Source organism: Carettochelys insculpta, chromosome 6, assembly GCF_033958435.1.
Source record: "Carettochelys insculpta isolate YL-2023 chromosome 6, ASM3395843v1, whole genome shotgun sequence".
NCBI classification, from domain to species: Eukaryota; Metazoa; Chordata; order Testudines; family Carettochelyidae; genus Carettochelys; species Carettochelys insculpta.
The window spans coordinates 32,544,397-32,566,222 of NC_134142.1; the positions used below are offsets into that span (position 1 = coordinate 32,544,397).

General features: G+C 46.9%; 1 long non-coding RNA gene across 1 annotated transcript in view; it reads right to left on the minus strand.

Annotated features, from left to right (window-relative positions):
• The window catches only part of LOC142014292 (uncharacterized), a 57,385-nt gene extending 36,990 nt beyond the window's left edge, over positions 1 to 20,395 (minus strand). Inside the window, exon 1 of the long non-coding RNA XR_012645912.1 lies at positions 20,339 to 20,395. This is a non-coding gene — a long non-coding RNA (uncharacterized LOC142014292). The remainder of the gene's footprint in view (positions 1 to 20,338) is intronic.
• Positions 20,396 to 21,826: the final 1,431 nt, after the last annotated feature.

A 21,826-nucleotide genomic window follows, 5' to 3' on the forward strand; every position in this document is an offset into this window, starting at 1 on the left:
GTGCAATACATAACTATGCTGTTCGATGATTGACACAGACTGCCCCCCCACTGCAGCATTCTCACTTTGTAATGTATTCATGAACTAAAAACTCATCTTCCCACATGCCTAGTTCAGTAATATTGTCCTCCTATTTGAGCATCCTACAGCCTTGCTTCTGCTGTACAGCACTCTTCTGGTGCCTGTTAGCCTGACAGGAAGTCATTTTTATAATGATTTGCATCGAGCTCCACCCACAATCACAAAGCTATTCCTCTGAACGAACAGTTTCCAACTGGGTGAACATTTTGTGTGATTTGACTCATCTGCGAAAGGCTCATGAAATGCCTAACATGGCTTAGTCAGTGAACAAGACCCTGATGATGAGGTCTGCTTCAGACAGCAACAATGGCTGAACAATGCTCCTGCTGACATAATGCTGTTCACACCCATGTTTCTGTTGGCACAAACACTCTTCCTGAGAAAAACAGGCTGGGCTCTAGGAGAAGCTTCATGGCTCAGAATCTTGAGCAGAAGGCAGCCCCCTCCCTTTAGCCCATGAGTAGCCTAAAGCCCAGATCACCGCGAGCAATGCATTTAAGTTCTGCCCCTTTCTTCTTCATTTTGTTCTTGGGCAACTCCCCACTCTGCCTGTGGCTTCTTCTAATGGTGGCTCTTCACTGCATTTGACTAGCACTGGTGAGGTTGCCCACAATGTTCCTGCCTTTACATCAGATACAGGCTTCTCTTCAAGGTACTGCAGACAATCCAGCTAGCCCCACTGCAGTCCTGGCTCAGTGACTGCCTGCTTTTAGCCTGAAACCACTGTACGGAACCTAGACTAATCCGAGTTTAAAGTGGAGCCTTTAAATCTGAAAAAAAAATCTATTATGGGTCATGGGTTTCAATTTTTCTCTATCAGCCCTCTCTGACCACCAGGCAGTAACTAAGACGCATGTTCACATCTGAGAGGACGCACACAAAAGGACTAAAGAACTGAATCATTTCTAAAGTAGTTCCCCCCCCGCCCCCGACCCTTCATATTATTTGTGACCTTGTCTACACCTGGCTCTGGTCACACAGGAAGGCCAGGATAAAGCTGTGACATACTTAGCACACATGGTGGTTCAGCTCATAGGTTTTATTGGCATTTGTTTATAATGACCTGCATAACTGACCCATGGCTTTTCTGTCTGGGAGTATTGGACCCAGTCTGAAACCTTTTATGCTGCCCCGCCTCACCCTCACTCCCTGGAGCTGCAGAAGGGTAACAACCAACACCTACACAGCAGCAGCCTCCTGGTAACATAGCCAGGGACTATGCTCTGATTCCAGGTCAGTCACATTTTGCTTGTGCCCTGTCCATGAAATGGCCATTTGGCTCAGTCGTTGCTGTTAACAGAGTGCTTGGGTATAACCAGTGTAGTACTACATAGCTGCTAAACAGCAGCTCTTGTAGTTTGTCAGGCTCTGTTGAAGACAGGGGAAGACCATTTCAAAATATTAAATTTCCAAATCCATATTTCCATGTCACTACTAGTCTGAAAGCATCTTCCTCCTGCTCATCTCGCGGTGCCCCATGTGCTGTGGGGGACTTAGCCTGGTGGCCAGGCCTGAACTGGGCTCAGCCTCACTCAGGTAATTTAGCATCAGCACCCACCCTGGGGGACATGTTAGCGTGCCTGAGAAAAGAGCTTTTGGCTGGTTTAGTCTTTTCCAAGTTAAAGCAGATGCTGCACTCCCCACCCCCATCCCTCCAGGCTTGCTGAGAGGAGAATTTTGTGCCAAGCATACCAGGGAGCTAAGGCTCTTGCAGGGATGCATGTTCCTGTTGTCTCTCAGTATTTCATTTGCATCTCTATGCCCCGGCTCCAATCTGCTCTCTGCGTACAGTTACTGCAGCAGCACAAGCAGCACTGTACCTCTCCCTAGGCTTTATCTGGCACTGCACTGTCATTTCCCTTCACCTCCGCTGTAACCACAAATAAAAGGACAATTTTTACGTGCACAGATTTTTTTAAGACAGACTGAATGGAATTAACGAAAAATAACTGCCATGTTCCATTCAGAAGCTACAATTTGTACTGCACCACAGCGATTTAGCTGTGCATCTTCAGCCTTTTGGAAGTGGCTGTAGGTTCCGTCTTGCTTCTTGCCCTACTGTCTATTTATCGATGCTCCTTTCACATTCTGAAACTTCAGACACATTTCTGGGTGAAGGGCAACTTGGAACAATGCTACAAGCTGCCTCATTGCTTGTATCTGGCCCTGATTTCAAAATTCACTGGGAGAGCTAAACGCTATGTTCGGACAGCTTTTTCATCCCAGTTCCTAGAAGAAATCTCTGGAGAACCACTTGCTCAGACTGAGATATTCAGGCAAAGCAGCAGCAGCAGCCTGCATGGGGTGGCATAAGTAACTTGCTAGAATAAAGGCGGGGAAATTAAATAGGGTGGAGCTGGGGTTAAAATTGCAGCCAGATCCCATTATGAGCTCTCTTTTAGGCACCTTCATGATAACATTGGCTAGGCCTGACCATGGTTACATTTTCTCTGAAGGTAAAGGTCTGATTTTCCACAACATGTAAAGAAAAGTGTTGCTTTACCCAGGGTATAAAAATTATCCTTATTTAAAATGGTAACTGAGTATAACAATACTTTGGGTCCTGGAGCTCAAAAGCAGCTTAATCCTCCTTCAAACACTTCATAGGAGACTAATGAGCAGGGTGAATTTGACAAAACAAGGTTATATGTAGGTGATTTTTATTAGCAATTATTAGCTCTAATTATAATGGTTACAGTGTGGGTGTAAATGCAATATGATAGCAGACTTGAGAGCTTTGCATGGATGAGCAGAGCTACTCTACTGATTCACCCTGGTAGCCAGGTCAAATAAACCTCATTCAAACCAGTGTGGAAGAGAAAAAGCTAACTAGTCCTATTCTGCAATAGAAGAACGAAGAGGAACAAGTTGTGCGTATTTCCAAGACTTCTCCTTGCATGACATCTGACAAAAGATCTACAGCGGACTGTTTGAGAGTCAAGTGCTACCTAAGAGAATTATTGCCCATGTTAACTTTCTAAAGCTGCAATTTGCTAGCTCAGGAAGGAGAGTAGGGGTAAGCAAAACCCAAACCCCATGTTTTCGGGCTGCAGGGATGGAAGTGGCATTATGCGTGGGGATAGCATGCATTGTTATAGCTAACTGCTAGCAAAACTTTCTGTAGCTCAAGCAATAGAAAGCTAGGGGCAGAGATCTGTCCCAGTTCTCCAGGCGGATTTGGTTTGTTTAATAATTGTAGGATTTGCTTATACATAGCAATGGATTTATTGTTCAATTTCACCTAGCTTTTTTTCTGCATTAGGAAAACTGAGCAAACTGTTTTTGATGTCAAACAGTTAAAAATTGCCCTAATTTCCCACAACCACTATAGGAATAAGTGAACTCAGAGTACAAAGCTGTAAATGACTTGCCAGCCAGGGACCACAGCTGGCAGGATACATGAGGCATCTGACCACATTGCATCTAACATATTCCCACACACCTCCTAGTTCTACAAACGCCAGTCACAGAAGCACAAAAATGTAGGGTTGAAATAGATGTTGAGAGGTCATCTAGTCCATCACCTGCCCTGTGGCAGGACCAAGTATTAGTGAGCCATCCCTGACAAATTGTTGTCAGCCCTGTTCTTCATCCATTAAGGTAAAATACTACTATACCAGATTTACCCTTTCAAGCACTGTCATGCAACCCTCTGGCTAAGCTCTCAGAATCAGGAGATTTGAAACTATCGAAGTCTCATGTAGGGGCTGCGATTGTTCCTATCCTCCCCCATCCTAATAATTAATGACAGACTAACCAAAAATTCCAGTCCATAAGAACAGACCTATAGAAAGGCACATACTGTCCCTAGTTTTCTCTGCATTCACACCTGGAAAAACCAGGGCTGCATCAAATTGCTATTGATGAATGCAAGTTTAGAAATCAATAAAACCAGAACAAAAGGATGGGTCTACTGCTGGAATCCCCCAGTTTCACTGTTCTCAATGACAACTACAACCACACAGGTGATGCCCAAAACACTCTTCCTAGCAGCTGAAGTCCTCCACGGAACATAGTAAATCTGGGTTCTCATGTATGGCCAGATACCTGGACCTGATCAACACACTAGGAGTAGAAACTGGGGACAAATGTTCTGCCACCTCATCCACTTGAAGACCACAGTCTCCTATGCATCCCAGGAAGGAAGGAGTACGCCGCTGGTTTAGCTTGCCCATGGAAAGCCAGTTACCCAGCTAGACAGGTAATACGCTGACAAGTCAGAACAGTACAACCCTCTGATAACCAAAAACCAGTAACTTGTCATGAAGATCTCTGTGGTACACAGACCGACTATGGCAGATGAAATATGTACCTCAGTGACGCAAACTCATTCTAAATCCACCCAAACAGAATTGCACATCACACCATCACTGCAACGAAAGAAGCTCAGAAAGATCTTCTCCTCCAGCGTATTTGGAAAGAGTGCACCATGTGGAATACCTCTGCTGGCTGCCAAACTAGTCAATCCAGACTGCTTTACCTAAGCATCAGTAAAAAGTTCTCAACCTACTATTCAGGAAATACTAATCCTATTTGGGTCAGGGGCCTGGGCTCAATGACCTCTTGAGGTCCCTTCCACCTCTGTGAGTCTATGAAATGAGAGATGAACTTACTGTTGCAAAAAACATTTAACCAGCCTGAATTGCAAAAGCTGCCTTGAAGAGTTCAGCCTCATCACACAGGCTTGAGTTTCATCATATCTCCTGAAAACAGATCCATGTCTCTTCTGGGTAGTGGATGCCTTCTAAAAACAGTTGTGCCAGCAGAAATTAACAGCTGCTCAGCAAACATGCAACTTTTATAAAAACAACAATCCACCCAATCTTAGAGAGGCCAATATAATGCAGTTAAACTCTCAGGCTGCCAGCATGTCTGAAATCTCCCATTCCTTGTGGGAGGGAAGGAAAACCTAAGACAGCAATGACAACCAAACTTCAAGAGCAAGGAACATCTGCAGACACTTGGGACCCTTTGCAATCAGGCTTTTCCTTTTGGCATAGCACAGAAACAAGCCCTCATGGTGCTAGCAAATGACAGCCTCATGGCAGTGGATAAGAGCCACATCTGTGCTTGTGCTACTCAACCTCTCTGCAACTTTTTCACATGGCTGAGCACAAGACATTGCTGACTTGCTTATCTGATATAGCTACCAACAGGCTCTACCCATTCCTCTCCAGCAGAAGCAAGCATGAGCAGCTACCCCTCTTCCCCCCAAAACCTTCACTTGTGGAGTTCCACAGGGATCTAGCTGGTCCTCCCTTCTCTTCATTATTTACTAGCGACTTGCTGAGGAGAATGTGAGAAGTACTGCTGCGAATGCCTCAGTACTTTAACAGTGCTGATTCCGCCTTACTGAGCTTCCCTTGTAAAACACTAAGTCATCAAAACATTTAACAGGGAAGCTAGGGCAGGGGGCTGGACTTGACGGCTTTTTTAAGGTCTCTTCCAGCTCTATTGTTCTATGATCAGTGTGTAAATTGTTTGCTTCAGTACCTTCTCTTGCTGCCTGGAGATACCTTTACATTTTTTGTAGATTTTGCTGAACTAGAATTTCCTATATTCAGATGAGGCTCTGCACAGGAACATCTCTCTGTCCTAGAGCTGATACTACAACTCTCCAGAAACAGCACAAAACCTAAGGTATAAAAATCAACAAATCCAACATGTTGTCAACTTGTCATGCTTCAAAGATACCAGACCCAAAGTGCAGCTTTGCATCTTTGCTTCCCAGGGATGAGCTTTCAAAGAGCCAGTCCAAGTGTTGAGGATATCAGTGCAGAGCCATCGCATGAACCTACTGTTCACAAGAAATGCAAAGCAGGTCACTCTGAAGAACACAGGATAAGCCTGTAAGTTCCCCTTCACCAGGGAAAATTTTCTGTCAGTCCTAGGCAAAAAATCTCAAAGCATAACACACAAATACCATGCAGGCTGGGGTTGCATACACAGATGCACAGGCCTGGGTTCAGAGAATGGGCTTCTCCTAGGCTTGCTGTCTCTCTCCTGTTTGTAGATCAGCTGATTTCACAACCTGGTCTTAGAGCCTGAACTGCTATTGCCACCTCATTTGCCGGGCTTAATCTAGGGCTTCTGTGCCCTGTGACTATCCTCACACACACCCACCATCTGCAACTTGGTTATGACTCCAACATGCATCATTTACATTGTGAAGTCCCCCACTTATGTGACACTCCATCTGTCAGAATAAAATCTGAATCCCATATGCTGTTTAGATTATAATGAGAATGCAGTTTTAGACCCAGATCACCCCAGAGACTTAAATATGCACTGCACCAACAGTCAGTCATTTCCCAGAGGCTCTGCAAGCCCTGCTGCCATTGGTAACGATGGAGCTACAACAGAAAGACTCTGTCAAAACACAGTTCTCTTGCATTTAAGGATTCCTTCTCTCCCGCGTTCAGGGGCCTAAGGAGGCAGTCGCTGTCACTGTCAAACTGTCACTAAGCAAAACCCGATAAGTTATTCATTAAACACCAAGGAGAATTCTAGTCCAATGCTTAATGCATGTTTATGGAATGGACACAACTGCCTCATGGGCATATGAGTCTGCAGTTAAGTGGAAGTCTTTTTAGTGTTATTCTGCCCAGCACAGAAATTGTCTCTGAGCTGTTGGGATTTTCCCACTGTTGAAAGAGGAAAAAATCCAATAATGTCCTGGAGTCTCCTCCACTCTTTCTGGGGCCCAGTGTTTTGCACTTTGTTCATGTTTCATGCTGCTAAGCACTTGCCTTTAGATCATGCCAAAGTAGCCTAGAGCAGGCCCTAATGAGCAAGAATCTGGACAAAGGGCAGACACTGAACAGAGAGAAAAATTTTGGGGGTCCAGCTTGGTGCTTGGCTATCAGACTTGCCCCGGTAAGTCATCTTATGTGTATCTCCAAAATCTATTGTATTGAAATAAACTGCCCCCCTGCCCCCACAAGCAGATGGAGGATAGGAATGGTGTCCCTAGCCTGTGTGTGTGTCAGAGACTGAAAAATAGATGACTGGGGAAGGATCACATGAGTATTACCTGTTCTATTCACCCCTCTGGGCACCAGGCAATGGCCACTGTTGACAAACAAGATACTGGGCTGGATGAATCTTTGATCTGACTCAGTATGGCCATTCTTATGTTCTCTGTGGGGAATATTGTTATGAAGAAGGAAACTGGAGCACAAAAAAAGGGGTAAATAAAATACATGTAAAACATACAGTCTCCCTCACTCTCACTCACTCCTGTTTCATTTACAGTTTTTTACATGTACAATTTTTGGACCTCTGTGCTTAATACATAGCATCTGTTCTGGTAAGGCTATGCTCTGAAGAAGTGGGTCTGTCCCATGAAAGCTCATCACCTAATAAATTATTCTGTTAGTCCTTAAAGTGCTACATGAGTGCTTTTTAGTTCTGTTTTATTGTTAGTAGAGGGGCGCTCTGTTAATCTGTTTGACAAACTGTGCATTTACTGCGAGCTCAAGTCTGACAGGTTTTGTAGGATAAAGCATGCGCATAGGGCTACTACCTTTCAAAAGCCCATCTTTGATCTACAGGTAAGAGGACAGAAGATTTTTTTTATACTCAGGAAGTGACATACAAGTAATCAGCCTCTCTGATTAGAGGAGCTGGATTCAAGAGTTTTGAAAGGGGCTCTGATATCTCTATGATTAGCACCACACTGAAGGTCACTAACAATATCTACTCCAATTTTAAGCAGTTGCGGATAAGTGCAACAGCAATCTCTTGCAATGGTGTTAAAGGAGGCTCTGAATATACATGTCAGCCTCTCTGCTGACAGCTCAGACTCTGATCTAGTGAATGCATAAGATCTGTGGAAGCAACAAGCCCTGCTGAATAAATTAACAGAGTAACACAGGCCATACACTTGAAGAGGGGACTTCAGCAAACTGACTCCTTCTCAGTAATTCAGCAAATTTAAAAAAAATCAGGCTGCCAACCTGCTAGTGAGTAGGCTGGTTGCCTAGCCCAGTGCTTCAGAATATGGGATGGGGAGAAGAACAACCTTATTTTGTCTCAAATGTGTCACATACCCCTTTACCCATTGCCTGGAATACATATCTAGGGTAATGGTGGCCTTTTTCTCATGCAACAATTTGCAATCAGGTTTTTCAAGCACATTTAAGGAAATACACAATACGCCCACAGTTCTGCCCTCTGACTTCCTCTGCAGAAGCTACTCCTTTTTCCAAGGCTGTGGTCACAGCCCTTCCTAACTAGCTGGCTCCACGGTTAGAGAGGGAACATACACTCCCAGGAGTGCCAGGAAGGACAGGAAACGTACAGTGATTTTTAATCACTGTTTGGCTGCAAGTTTCAAGGCCAGGGAAATACTTGTTTACCTAATTAAACACAAGATGTGTTACGTACACATACCCAGTCATTAATTAGGACCTGAGTATAGCAGACAATACCCTCCTGGCTGAATACAATGCTAATCCCTTGGCTTTGTATATTCTAGCATGACAGTACCTTGAGGACACTGATGCCATAACACCTGTTTCCCTCCAACATTCAGCACCAGTGTGAGGCACTGGGGCATCAGCAGCCAACCTGGTCAGAGGAAAGAAGGAGCCTGCATTCACTGTGTATAGCTGCATATTACTGAGCCACAAAATTCTGATCTGAGTCAGGGACTCAATGAAGTTAAAGTGGTGTGAGTGACATCATACCCAGGTTCTTAGTGTTTCAGCTGTGTGTGAATTGATACAGAAATGACCGTGTGCCCTGGGCTGTAGGTGAAGCAGGAGTCTGTCTAACAGTGCAGACTGGACATGAAATGGAAGTGTATTGGAGCCTTGGAATTTCACTTTGCCTGGCATCCATGTGCTGCCAAACTACAAAATGGAACAGTGCCTGAAGAGCAACTATTGTTACACAGTGCCTTGAGCTTGCTGTGTTCTAGTGGAGAGGGGGCCCCCAGGTTGGCATATGATAGCCCTACCAAACACCAGCAAGATTTAATATATTCCTCTGTCTTCTGGGATGGTGGGAAAAATATTCTTTGCTTAGCAATTTACAAGCATGTGCTCAATTCACTGGACTTCCCTTGTGTAAATCCACTGATGAATTTAGCCACAGGGCCATGCTGGGGATATGCCTTGCAGAATTAATTGGTGATTTCCAGCTAAATCTTTTGTGAAGCTGAGAGAAGGAGATGATGCAACTTTTACTTCAGGGCTTTTGATACAATAGTCCAAAAATAGCCTCATTTACTGGATTGTTCGGAAACATCTACAATCATACTGCCTCTCATGAGTCCAAGGAAATGCAAGACATTTGTGTTTTGGACTGCAATAACTGCTAATCTGCTGCTTCCTAACTTCTTTAAGTTGCATCCATCTCAGGATACACTGCAGATGAATTGCAAATAAAAAAAAACCAGATTCTGAGTCCAGTTTTCACTTGTTTGGGGATGTTTAGTGTATCGAGTGGTTGCAATTCCCATTAGCTCTGGCACTAGACAATGGTTTCCTGAGAAACTGGAAAAGAGAAATATCCACAGAACAATTCTGCATCCAGCTGCACAGCTACATCCAGTTGATGGCATTCACTGGAAGCCTGCCCTCAACTTGGCGTTGCTTGTGTCTGTTCATCCCTTCTTCTGTCTCCTAACACGTAATACTTCCCAAAAAGATAGTCCTAAATTGTCCATCTTCCATGTCTATCCATGCTATTTTCTGGGCCTCCCTGGGTTTCTTGGAAAGTGAATTTGAATGAGTCTCTGGCTCAAGGCATGTCTTTTGTAATTATTGCCACATATCTTAAAACTATTGGTCTCATTTGTCCCAATTTACTCAATATTAAGTTCGATGAAAAAATAACCCACTTATCAAAAAGAGTCACAGAACTATGACCAAGAAACAGCACTAGTGGTTTATTAAAAAAAAAAAAAAAGTTACTCCAGACAAACGGTTGGCTTTTAGAATACATAATCTGCTTCTGAGGTGTCCTCAGAATAAGCAGGACTGGGCTTATTACCTGGGTCACAGCATGTGAGCACCTCCTGCCATGTTTAAAGGCTCACCTTCCAGGGCAAGGCACCAAATAGCACTCACGCGCTGAGAAACAGCCAGCCAGCCTGGCTTATCAGGTACGCTGCTCCCACCTCAGCAAGCGATGACTGTCAGTGACAGTTTGTGATGAGCTAGTTACATTTAATTCAAGAACCCAAAACAAGGGCCTAGCAGCTCCATCAGTAACAAATGATAGGCAATGGTACAGGCTGGGATGTGAACACAAGAGACTTACCAGGAACACATCAGTGTCAGCCCACTTATATGTTAAAAGGCAGAACAAAAAGGAATTCCTATATATCATACTGGTGGTGATGAGTAATTGGTCGCAGTCCTCACATTAGAAAGATGATACTCCTGCGACCAGGGGCCAACAAGCTAAATCATTAAGGAAACAAATTTCCACCTGTCAGGGCGCTGGCAAGAGTTGGATGTGAAGCAATAGAATCCCCGCAGCAGCTTATTTTAGCCCAGTACACTCTCTCCTGTTGTCTGCATTGATAGCTCAGGCCAGGAAGGGTACTTCCCCCGAACACAGCAGTTTCAAAGGGAGATTGATCTTGTCCTGTTTAACATGCTCAGTAGAAAACTGGTTTCTCTGCTTTTCCCTCTGCAGGATCACAGAAACAGCTGGGAGCTGCATTTCTAATGCTGTAAGTGACATCCACCATGGAAAGAGTAGACACTTTCTCCCCATGGACGTACGCCTCTTACATAGATGATGTTCCTCTTCCATGGACTGGATTCACTGACCCCACTGACTGGAGATTTTGGGGGTGGCAGGAAGGGGAGCTGGCTCTTAATAGAACAAGGAGCTGGGTCAGGCAGAGAGGGGGAGCTGGCTCTACTAATAGATCAGAGGTTATTTGCAGGCCTTTCCATGGCTCCAGCATGGAACACAAAATGGTCCAAGAGGAAACCAGCAGTTCTCAACCAGAGGTCCAGAGTCCCCTGGAGGGACACAAGCAGTCTTCAGGGGGCTACTAAGCAGAGCCAGTGTTTGACTTATTGGGGCCCAGGCAGAAAACTAAAGCTCACTGGCACAGGGCTGAGGCCCAGGCCCTGAATCCCAGCACCTGTGGCTGAAGCCACAGCCTGAGCAACCTCACTTCGTGCAGCCCCAAGCAATTACCTTTCTTGCTACCCTCTAATGCCACCCCTGGCTTTTATATGCAGAGAAATAGCTATGGCACAGGTGGACCATGAATTTTTGTATTGCATTTGAGGAGGGAGGCTCAGAGAGGAAAAGTTTGAGAAGCTCTGCAATGGATATAGAATGTAATAAAGAACTAGTCTGAGCTGACTGTCACTGCCTCCCAGTGGATTGGATCAAAACTGCTCATCTACGTGCCATAAATCCTACCATACTAACACTTGAGGAAGATTCTTCTTTAGCAATAGAGGTCTGCACTTTTGGAATGGGAGGATCTACATTCTATTCCTGCCATCTCTTAGAAGTTTCAGGTGTCATATGTTAACAACATAATGACGACTGGCAGAGCCCAAAGCATGACAACAGCTATCATGGCTACATGGGTTATTAGGAAATGGGCTCAGATATTAGCTCTGTCATGCGAGTCACACATTATTTCATAGAACAGTTAAACAGAAGGGTAACAATGAGGAAAAGTAATGTATGAAGCTAGACGAGCTGGTCAGAACAGGCTTGAGTTAACATCTTAACCAATCTGGAAGAACAAATCAAGGAGCATGTTATAATTTATTGTTCCTATGGTACTACAGGTGCGTGCAAGGTGTTTACAGACAAATTTTATGCACAGATCCCTCTCATCAGAGCAAATCTAAGGTTACACTTTAGATGCTAATTCACAAAATGAAGTAGTGCATACCATGAGCTGTAACATATATGGGCTGAAGCGTATGCCAGTTAGGGGCAATGCTTGGCTGGGCAGACTTCTGTATGCCCCTATTCTAGGGCTTTCTGGAGTAATAATAAATCTGTTAATTCAAGCATTTATTGAACTCTGCTGCCAGTCACTTTCAGGTCATCGATCATTGTTGAGAGTTTTGCTTGTCTGGCTGGCACAAGACGCCAACAACAGTGAGGTCAAAATGGAAAGAAACATTCTGTGCTTCAAGGAGAAATGGATGCTTGCTAAGTCCAACCCCATTTTTTTCTCTAGCCAATGTAAGCCCAAAGGGAGATGAAACCTTTTGCCAACATTCTTGTTTAATTCAAAGTAATTTGGCCAAAAGTAATATGCTGAAGGCATCCACTTTGCACACAGTTCTTATTTTATCCTTAATCAAATGGTATCTGCATAAAGGAGAAGGAATACAAAAACATACTGCAGCTGTGGATGGAATTAAAAACAAAACTGTGCCCAGTGCCAGACACCCCCACATGAGGAGTTGCTCTGGCTACTGAACCCTCTTTGTCTCATGGCCCAGCTAGGTTTGTCAGCAGGCTGCATGAACTCAGAGACATTCAACTTCATCAATTTTTGAAGACCAGGGTGGGACTCATTGAACCCAGCCTCCCCATTCTCTTACATGACCTTGGGATGGGATCCCCTGGTGCAGCCATTAGTTCAGAGGGCTGCACTCACCTGCAAGCCATTCTCCTGGGGCTCTTCATAGTCAGATGCAGAATAGGTGGCAAGTTTATGGCCTTCTCCTCTCAGCTGCCTACAAGCAATGGCCTCCTGCAGAACAGGCTTTTCTTAGCTGGCAGAAAAGAAACAACTCATTATAAGGGTCTGTTTTATATCAATGACCCATTTCCCTTGCACACACTGAGAACTTCGGCAACAACTTTCCCAATATAACTAACCACTCTGTTCAGTGAACAATAGAGCAAGGTTATTCCATCCAGAAACAAGGGTGAAAAATGCCATTCAAATAGCAACAGTTCCCAATTTTCTACTCATAAATCCCATCGGATCTAAGTCATACCTGGAAAATTTACCAAACATAGGGCCTCCACAGTAAGACTCAAGTCACTTGCCTTGGCACCTAAGTTTGCCTGCCTTAGTCCTCTTTGCTTTCCTCATAAGTGTCCTGGGTTGCGCTGGTTTCTCATTTCTGATTACCCAAGCCTAGCTGCATCTCTTTCTCAAGGTAGCTTCAGTTTGCTGTGCATACTTAGGATAGCAGCTGATCTTCCAGCATATGTGGTAAGAGAAATCAGTGTCAATCTACTATTTGGTGGAACTGCTGCTCATTAGTTTACATTTGATGGACTCTCTTCTCCTTAACAAGTGAGGCAGCTAGTTCATGTAACAAACCACCCTTCTCAAGCACACATTGCACTGTATAACAAGCAAAAAACCCTGCATGGTTCCAAACATTTTCATCTATTATTAGAAATAATATCAAGTCCTTTCAATAGCAGCAGCCACTGCAAAGCCTTGCAAGCCAGCAAACATTCTCTTCTTCGCTACACAGGACAGCAAATTTTCTTTCTTTGGAGGCTCTTCAGTCAGAGCTTTTTTGTAATCCCCCTACATATGCCCAAAGCCCAGGTGGCTGGACCTCAGGCTTACATCTACTGGGTCATCCCATTCATAGGATGAAGTGGGACGGCTGCCTCAAGCTCTGTGCTTTTGGGGGCCCTGCAGCAGCTGCCTCAACTGTCCTATGTATGGGAAGGACCAGAGGATTGGGGCGGGGGGCTTGGTACCACAGCAACAGGGCTCCCCCCCCCCCCCCCCCACACCATGGGAGTTGTAGGAGCCCAGCAGCTTGCTCTGATCCATTATGACAACATCCTGACCTTATACCCCCACTTCTCTGCAGTGGCACGAAGAGGAGGTCCTCAGCCCCAGAGCACTTTGCTTCCTGCCATCACAGATAAGCAGGACATGGCAGGCCAGGAGGGCTGTGCAGAGGAGAGAACAGCAAGCTGCCAAGCTCCCACCACCCACATGGGAGGGGTGGGGGGAGGAGAGTGAGTGTGATTGTGGAGAGCGGGGGGGGGGCGGTGGGGTTAACCCTTATTGCTGTGATGCTGCACGATGTAATCCCCTGTGCAGCATTGCTCAGGCGACAGGGATCTGATGGGGCAGGACTGGGGAAGGGCCTGCGGTGGGTGTTTGCTCCACTGTGAAGGGGTTGCCCAGGGCCACACCTCCCCTGCGGAAGGCCCTGCTTATCTGCCAAATCAACTGGTAATTTTGAAGTTGGGTTGAGCACTGCTCAGTGCAGCTGGGCTAGACAGCACTGAATTTTGTCTGACCCAACCACATTAGCCTTAATTCATCACCATGGGCTCAGCGGATACTGTGTTGAGCTGGACTACTCCCCATAAAAACAATGACATTAGAGCTTAGCTGGACTTGCAGAGGTGCTGCACTATGATCACAAGCCACACTTCAGGGCCTGCAGGCTGGGATTTGAACACTACATTTAGGGCACTGAGAGGTCAGTGCAGCAGATCTAGTGAAAAATATGCTAAACTGACTACTAATCACTCTATTGTCAACTCCAGTGGAAAGAGGCACATAAGGGAAGTCAGAGGGAGACCCCCCTGCGGTGGAGATTCCCCCTGGCAACTGGACCTGGGTCACAGAACAAACAAATGAAGTAAGGTTCAGGTCTGCTTTTCCAGTGGTAAGTTATTTGTAGTGAAAAATAAGAATGAGCACAGTCTTCAGCAAACAGTACAGTTGAACATATTGCATAGGATTACATGAGACATTTGCTGTACCTAGTGGGCTGGCTGTGGGAAGTCATGACTTTGACAGGGCATGGGTACTCAAGTACAGGGTGAGCTTCATAACGAGGCACTGCAGAAGCTTCCCAAAATTATAAGCCATAGAGTAACATCTTAAAAATAGACAGTTACCTGTTCTGTAGCTGGTGTTCTTCGAGCTGTGTTGGTCACGTCCATTCCAAGTTGGGTGCATGCTGTGGCATGCCCAGTCACTGGAAGCTTTTTGCCCCAGTCAGTAGTCGTAAGGACAGTGCAGCACCTGTTGGAGTGGCACTGCTATGGCGACCAATATATGCACCACCCAACACCCCACCCCCACCCCCACTCAGTTCCTTCTTGGCGGCTACTCTGACAATGGGGAAGGCAGGAGGGTTTTGGAATGGACATGAGCAACACATCTCGAAGAACACCAGTTATGGAACAAGTAACTGTCTTTTCTTCTTCGCGTGATTGCTCATGTGCATTCCAAGCTGAGAGAATACAAGCCAAAGTCTAGAAGGTGGGGTTGCAGCCCCAAACGGACTACAGGGCAGCCCTACCCACCACAGCGTCTTCCCATGTGTGCTGCGCAAAATGTAATGTGCTGTATATGTATGAATTGAGGACCAGGTGGCTGTCCTACAGAAGTCCTGTATAGGCACCTGTGCCAAATAAGACACAGACGATGCCTGCACTCTCGTTGAGTGTGTGCTACCTGGCGGGGGAGGACCCCCCCATGAGCTTGTAACATTCCTTGATGCATGTCACTATCCAGGAGGAAATCCACTGAGAAGAAACCAGAAGGCCCTTCATCCCATCAGCAGCTGCCACAAAGAGTTGCTGCATTCTTCTAAAGGGCCTAGTCCTATCCATACAGAGGGCCAGCACCCTTCTAGCATCCAAGGTATGCAAACATTGCTCCCTTGGGGAGACCTGGGGCTTTGGATAAAATACCGGTAGGGAAATGGCTTAGTTAATGTGAAACACAGAGACCATCTTAGGTAAAAACATGGGGTGAGGTCTCAGCCTAACCTTATTCTTGTGAAACACTGGGCACAAGGGGTCCACTAAAAGTGACCTCAACTCAGACCCTCCTGGCTGAGATAAGTGCCATCAAAAATGCTGTTCTGTAACCCAGAAACAGCAGGTAGCAGGTAGCCAGGGGTTCAAACGGGGACCCCATAAGCTTGGCTAACACCAAATTGAGATCCCATTGGGGAAGTGGTGCCCGAAGCTGGGGCTTGAGTTTTTCCAAACTTTGTAGAAACCTTTTGACTACAGGGTCTGAGAAAACAGAAGACATTCCATGACCTGGGTGAAAGCCTGAGATAGCAGCTAAGTGCACCCCAACTGAGGAGAGGGACAAGCCCTCCTGCACCAGACCCCATAGGTACCTGCACCTCATGGAATGCCCACAGGGTCCAGAATAGCCATTGCTGAGTCACCTGCAAAACCGGCGGCCAACCTGTAGCGTCCAAGCAACTACAGTGCCTGTGACGACTATGCTGTGACCTTCTCGAGCTCCCATGCTGTGCGGAGCTTGAGTAGGAATCCAGCTCCAATGCCAATTCAGAGGAAGATGACCACGGTGGGGCCATCAGAGTCAGTGCCAATGTCATGCACACCAAGAATGGTGCTGGAGACTAGGGCACCTGAAACTGGCCCAGTCTGTTGGGTTGGCACCGGAGCACTTGGCACCAAATTCAATGTCAGTGCCAGTGTTGAAGTGAGAGCAGGGCTTGGCACCAGTGTCACATCCATGAGGCCTGAGCACTCTGTTTCAGTGCTATGGAGCCTGTCCTCCATAGACACAGAAGGACCTGGCACCATCATCTGCAGAAGTCCTTGTGCCACTCAAAACACCTCAGCTGTTGAGGACAAGTCCAGTGCCTGAGGGCTCCCGCTCCACACGGATTTCAACGGACACACCTGCTGCCCTACAGCAGTGTGCGCCAGCGCCTTGGACTTGAGGTTGCCCCTTTTCTTCGGCAAGCAATGCCTCTCGTGCCTCCTCCCCTTCATCAGCAACTGAGATTGACTCCTATGGCATGGGGAAGGCGACGGTGCCTGTCCCTGCTCTGGGCACTGGGAGTCCTAAGGCGGCGCCGTGGTTGACGGCGCTGGTTCACTTTGCACCGAGGGGGCTCCACTCCTGCAAGAGACCCTTGAGGCTTAAGAGCCGCCTCCATTAAGAGGACTTTAAGACGTTGAACCTTTTCTTTTAACGTTCTGGGCTTAAAGGCCTTACAAATAGGACAGCGATCATGCAAGTGTCCTCCCCAAGCGACTCAAACAGGCTGAATGGGGTGGGGGTGGGAGTCGCTTTCTGGAATGCATTTGCCGCATTTTGAACAAATCTTAAAGCCTGGGGAGACAGGCATTCCCGAGCATCAAGGCGCTGAGGGGGATGGAAAGCCTTGCCTGGGCTGGTGGTTAAAACACTAAGGCTAACTATCAAGTACTAAACTATTTGCACTTCAAGAACTATTTACACTACAATAGGCTACTAGCTAAAACCAAGAGGGCCACCAAGTTTGAGTGACAGGATAATGATTTTTTGTGGTTACTAATGTTTACAGAAGGTACTTGCTGACTGCAGCTTGCCAATTAAGGTAAGGATCCCCTGTAGTTTGACAGACAAGATAATGATTTTATACAGTTCTATATAAAAGGTAATGGCTGATTGCAGTTTTCTAATAGATCAAAGGGGTAAACGCATTTTAAAGGTAAGACAAGGGCTTCCCTCAGTTTGATTGACAGGCTAATGGTTTTGAGCAGTTTATAGCCAAAAACAGTTAGTACTCGTGGTTTTTAAGGGGAAACAACACAATTTAACTTAAGAAAAGTTTTAGACAAACTAGCTAGCTTACACTAATACAAGTAATGTGTACACAAGAAAGGCACGTTGCAGGTGTGATTTTTCACCCCTGCTTCTTAGACCTGGTGGAACCAGAGTCTTCCCCTCAATTCCTATAGGAAAGAAGTGTAATACAGGTGTAATTCTTACCCCTGCCTCAAAGATCCGGTGTGACCCAGAATCTTTCTCTCAATCCCTTGGGAAAAAGTAGATACGAACCAGGCGTCCCCAGTCTCGGGAGTCAATACCGGACCTGGCCAGCAGGTGTAGGTGATTGGAGCTCAAAGGGGTGGTGGGCTGCCAAACCCCTCTTTATACCCCTTTGGTCACGTAGGCTTCTTCCTGGTCTCAAGTGGCCAATCAGGGAAGAATGTGTTTGAACCCCAGGTTTCCCAGGGAAGGTGCAAGGCTCAATTCGCACCTGTGAATTGTGGACAATTGGGGACCTTGGAGGTGATGAGCGGAGGTTCCCCGTTCTTCCTCGGGTAGTGGTCAGGCGTGTCAATCACCGAAATCAGCCAGAAGGGCGGCCATTAGGTAGCCCATTCACTGGCTGGTTTCTGTGTATAGTAGGGAGTCTGGGTGAGACAGCACACCTGCGTTCCCAGGATTCAAAGGCTGCCTGTCTCCCTCTCTGTCTCTCTCTCTCTCTCTGTCTCTCCCAGTGGGGGGGAGAAGAAGAAAAGGCCAAATGGGGGGTTCATGTCTGGCTACAGGCCGGGGGGAGGGGGAGGTAGTGGTGTATATGTTGGTCGCCATTCCTGCACTACTCCAGGAGGCACCACACCAACCCTATGGCTACTGGCTAAGGCAAAAAGCTTCCAACACCTGGGCGTGTGCCCACACACATCCAACTAGGAATGGACATGAGCAATCCCTCAAAAAAGAACAAAAAACTTTTCAGGGCCCAAAATCCTTAAGCAAAACGTCTTGGCCCAGACTAGGTGCTGCATCATAGACAGGGGCATGGAGCAACACCCCAGCGTCTCATTTGTCCCAGGTGTGGGGCCCAGGCAATACCCCTTCACAGGCCCCAACCAAGCCCCATCCATGCTTGGTCCCTTCCCTGCCTCTTGCTACCACTGCTCCACCCGCTTTTCCAAAGCCTCCCTCCCTGAGCAATTAGAGCTGGGGCATTACTGAGAGGCCTGGCATGGGGTGGCAACAGGCTTTGGCCCTCTCCTCCTGCACTCACAACAGCAGTGGGATCCGGAGCAACCCAGAAGTCTGCTCCACCCCTCTGTGATGCCCTCTCCCAGCCCACTGAGCTCTGCTTCAGCATGGCAGCAGGAAGCAGAGAGCCTTGGAGCCAGGGCACTCCACTTCCTACTGTGGCAGTGAAGCCAAGCACGGTGGACCAGATGGGTGGTGGGGCAGAGCAGAGCAGGCTGCTGGGTTGCTCCAGCTCTCACTCCCATGGTGGTGGGGGGACTGCTGCTGTTCCATGCCAGGACTCCCAGGTAATTCACCAGACCACTCTGGGTACCACCTTTAGGACAGATGAGGCCATCACTGCAGGGCCGCCTTAAAAGCATAGGGTCTGGGCAGCTACTCCAAACTGTCTTATGGATGGGACAGCTCTGGTCATACACCTCCTTTGTCACAGAAGTAAGTGTGATGAAACTGGAACATACCTTAAGATAAATGGCCCTCTTTACTGCTTTGGCGAAGCATTTCTATTAAGCATAGGACAGAGGTAAAATTCACTGGGTTGGATTCCCCTCTACCCCACTACTTTCCTTTGTAGCCTTTGTCAAGTTAGCCTCTCTCTGTGCCTCACTTTACCCATCTGCAAAATCAGAACACCACTCTGGACGTCTGGACAAGAGGGTTTTTCGACAAAAGCTGCAGAGCGACTGGCTTCCCAAAGGCATTCTATCAACAGGAAGTTGACAGACTGCAGCGCTTTTGTTACCAGCTGTACCCTGCTCGCCATGAGGAAGAATGCCTATGTCAACAGAATTGATTCCTCAGCTCTCGTCCCCTATTACCCCTCCTCTACTTATGTCTGACCTCTGGCAACAGAGTTCTGTTGACAAAAAGCCAGTCTGGACCTTCCAGGGGCCCCTCTGTCAACAGAAAGGGCTTCCAGGACACCAGGCAACCCCATGTGCTATGCTTCCGGTCGTCTGTTTTGCTGATAGAATAGCTGGGCAGTCTAGATGCTTTCTGCTGACAGAGTGGATCCCTCTTTCAATCTGCGTGGCAGTCTGGCTGCAATCTGTCGACAGAGGTTTTGTTGGAAGCTATCTTCTGACAAAAAACATCTGTCGACAAACTGCCCTCATCTAGACACAGCCATGAGATAACCATCGCTATAAGTCAACGATAGAAAGTATCTACCACAGTGTTATTGAGGTACACTGTACCAAGTTTACATATAGCAGCAAACAACTAAATCCCCCAAATAAAGAGAGCCATTTCCCAATTTTTTTTGCACCTTACATCAGTTCAAAGACATCGCTGGCATTCAATGGGTATAAAACTGGCTTAAAGGACAGAGGAGAAAAAGCTGTCATCTACATACTTCCCCCACCATTTTGCACGCGTGCGCGCGCACACACACACACACACACACACACACACACACACACACACACACACACAGAGTGACATTATAATTAGTATTTGCAAAGGATTTTAAGATTCCAGGCATTAAGTACACACACACACACATCCCTAATACTGCACTAGGCCAACCAAACAATTTACCCCCACCAACTTGTGCAAAGCTGTCAAAAACCAGCCAACTCCACTATTCAACTGTCTCTTCTTTTACTAATGTTGCAGCTGAATGCTTCCTGCCTCTGTTGTGGATCCTTGTCTCAGCCAGCTGCCTTTCCTGCTCTGGAGCTGCACAATAACACACCCTCTGTGTCAGCAGGAGAGATTGCTAGCAAAGTTTCCCATGGCATGTCCTCTGGCTGGGATTCAGAGCTCGTGTGTGTGTGCGCACTGGCCAAAGGGCACAGTCATTACTTCCCTTCTCACTGGTGACCCACCATTGCCCTTGTGCCTTGCATTAGTCTGGAAAATGCTTCCTTGCTCAGCATGCTGAGGGCAAGAGAGCTCTGCATAGTTCAGTGCTGGCTTATGCAACAATCACATAGTGTCTCACAGTGGAAAGATCATCTCACTCAGTGAATTGGTCTAGCTGATGTGATTTTCCAACATCTGCTCAGAGAATTAATCTCGGCTCTGATACTACAGTAAACTCTTTCATATCCGGCAACACCAGGACAGGGTTGCCAGATGTTAAAGTATTCCAGTAAATAGAGAGCAGCTGCAGGATCCCCAGTGCGGAGGCAGGGGACCCTGCTAGCCCTGAGGCTGGGAGCAGGCTGGAGTGTGGAGTCCCACTGGCAGCCCCAGTCACTGGAACCCTGGCTGGGTGGTGGGAGGACTCCACCAGCTGCTTGTCTGGGAGCCAGCTGGGGCATGGAGCCTCACCAGCAGCTCCTGTCCCCTGGAGTCGGCCGGGCTGGGGAACTCCAGCAGCTCCAGCGCCAAGGAGCTGGCTGGGAATGTAGGAGCTCCAGCAGCTCCAGCCCTGGGGAACTCCAGCAGCCCCAGGGCCAGGGAAACTGCACAGAGTTGCAGAGCTCTGCCAGCAACATTTGGGTCATAAGCTGACCAGGGTGTGGAGCTCCGCTGGCAGCTCCAGCCCCAGGACCCATCTGGGCAGGGGGGGAATCCGGCAGCTTCAGGTTTGAGAATTGGGAGGGGCACGGAGCTCTGCTGGCAGCTCCAGTCCCAGGACCCAGCCAGGCTGGAACAACCCCTGCAGCCCCAGGGTTGGAGGCCCTTCTGGCAGCTCACAGTGTGAGCGCTGAGCAGGGATGTCACGTTGGTGCCAGTTATTTGAGAGTTCTGGGTGAATGAATACCAGATGAAACAGAGTTTACTGTAGCTCCTGTTGTTAGCTCAGATGTAACCTCTTGGCCTCAGTTTCCTCAACTTGCAAAAATGGGATAAATATTATTTTCCAGCCATTATGCATCATTCTTTATTTGTGCACAGAGGTCTCATTCGAGCTCAAGAACTCATTGTGCTGGGCACTGTACAAAGATTTAGTTGGAAAAATCTCTGCTTTGACGAGTCACAATCTAAACAGACAAGACAGAAAAATGATGGGTGAAAGGAAGGATTTTTCTACCATATAAACATTAAATTGAGTGCTATATTTATATAGTCATAAAT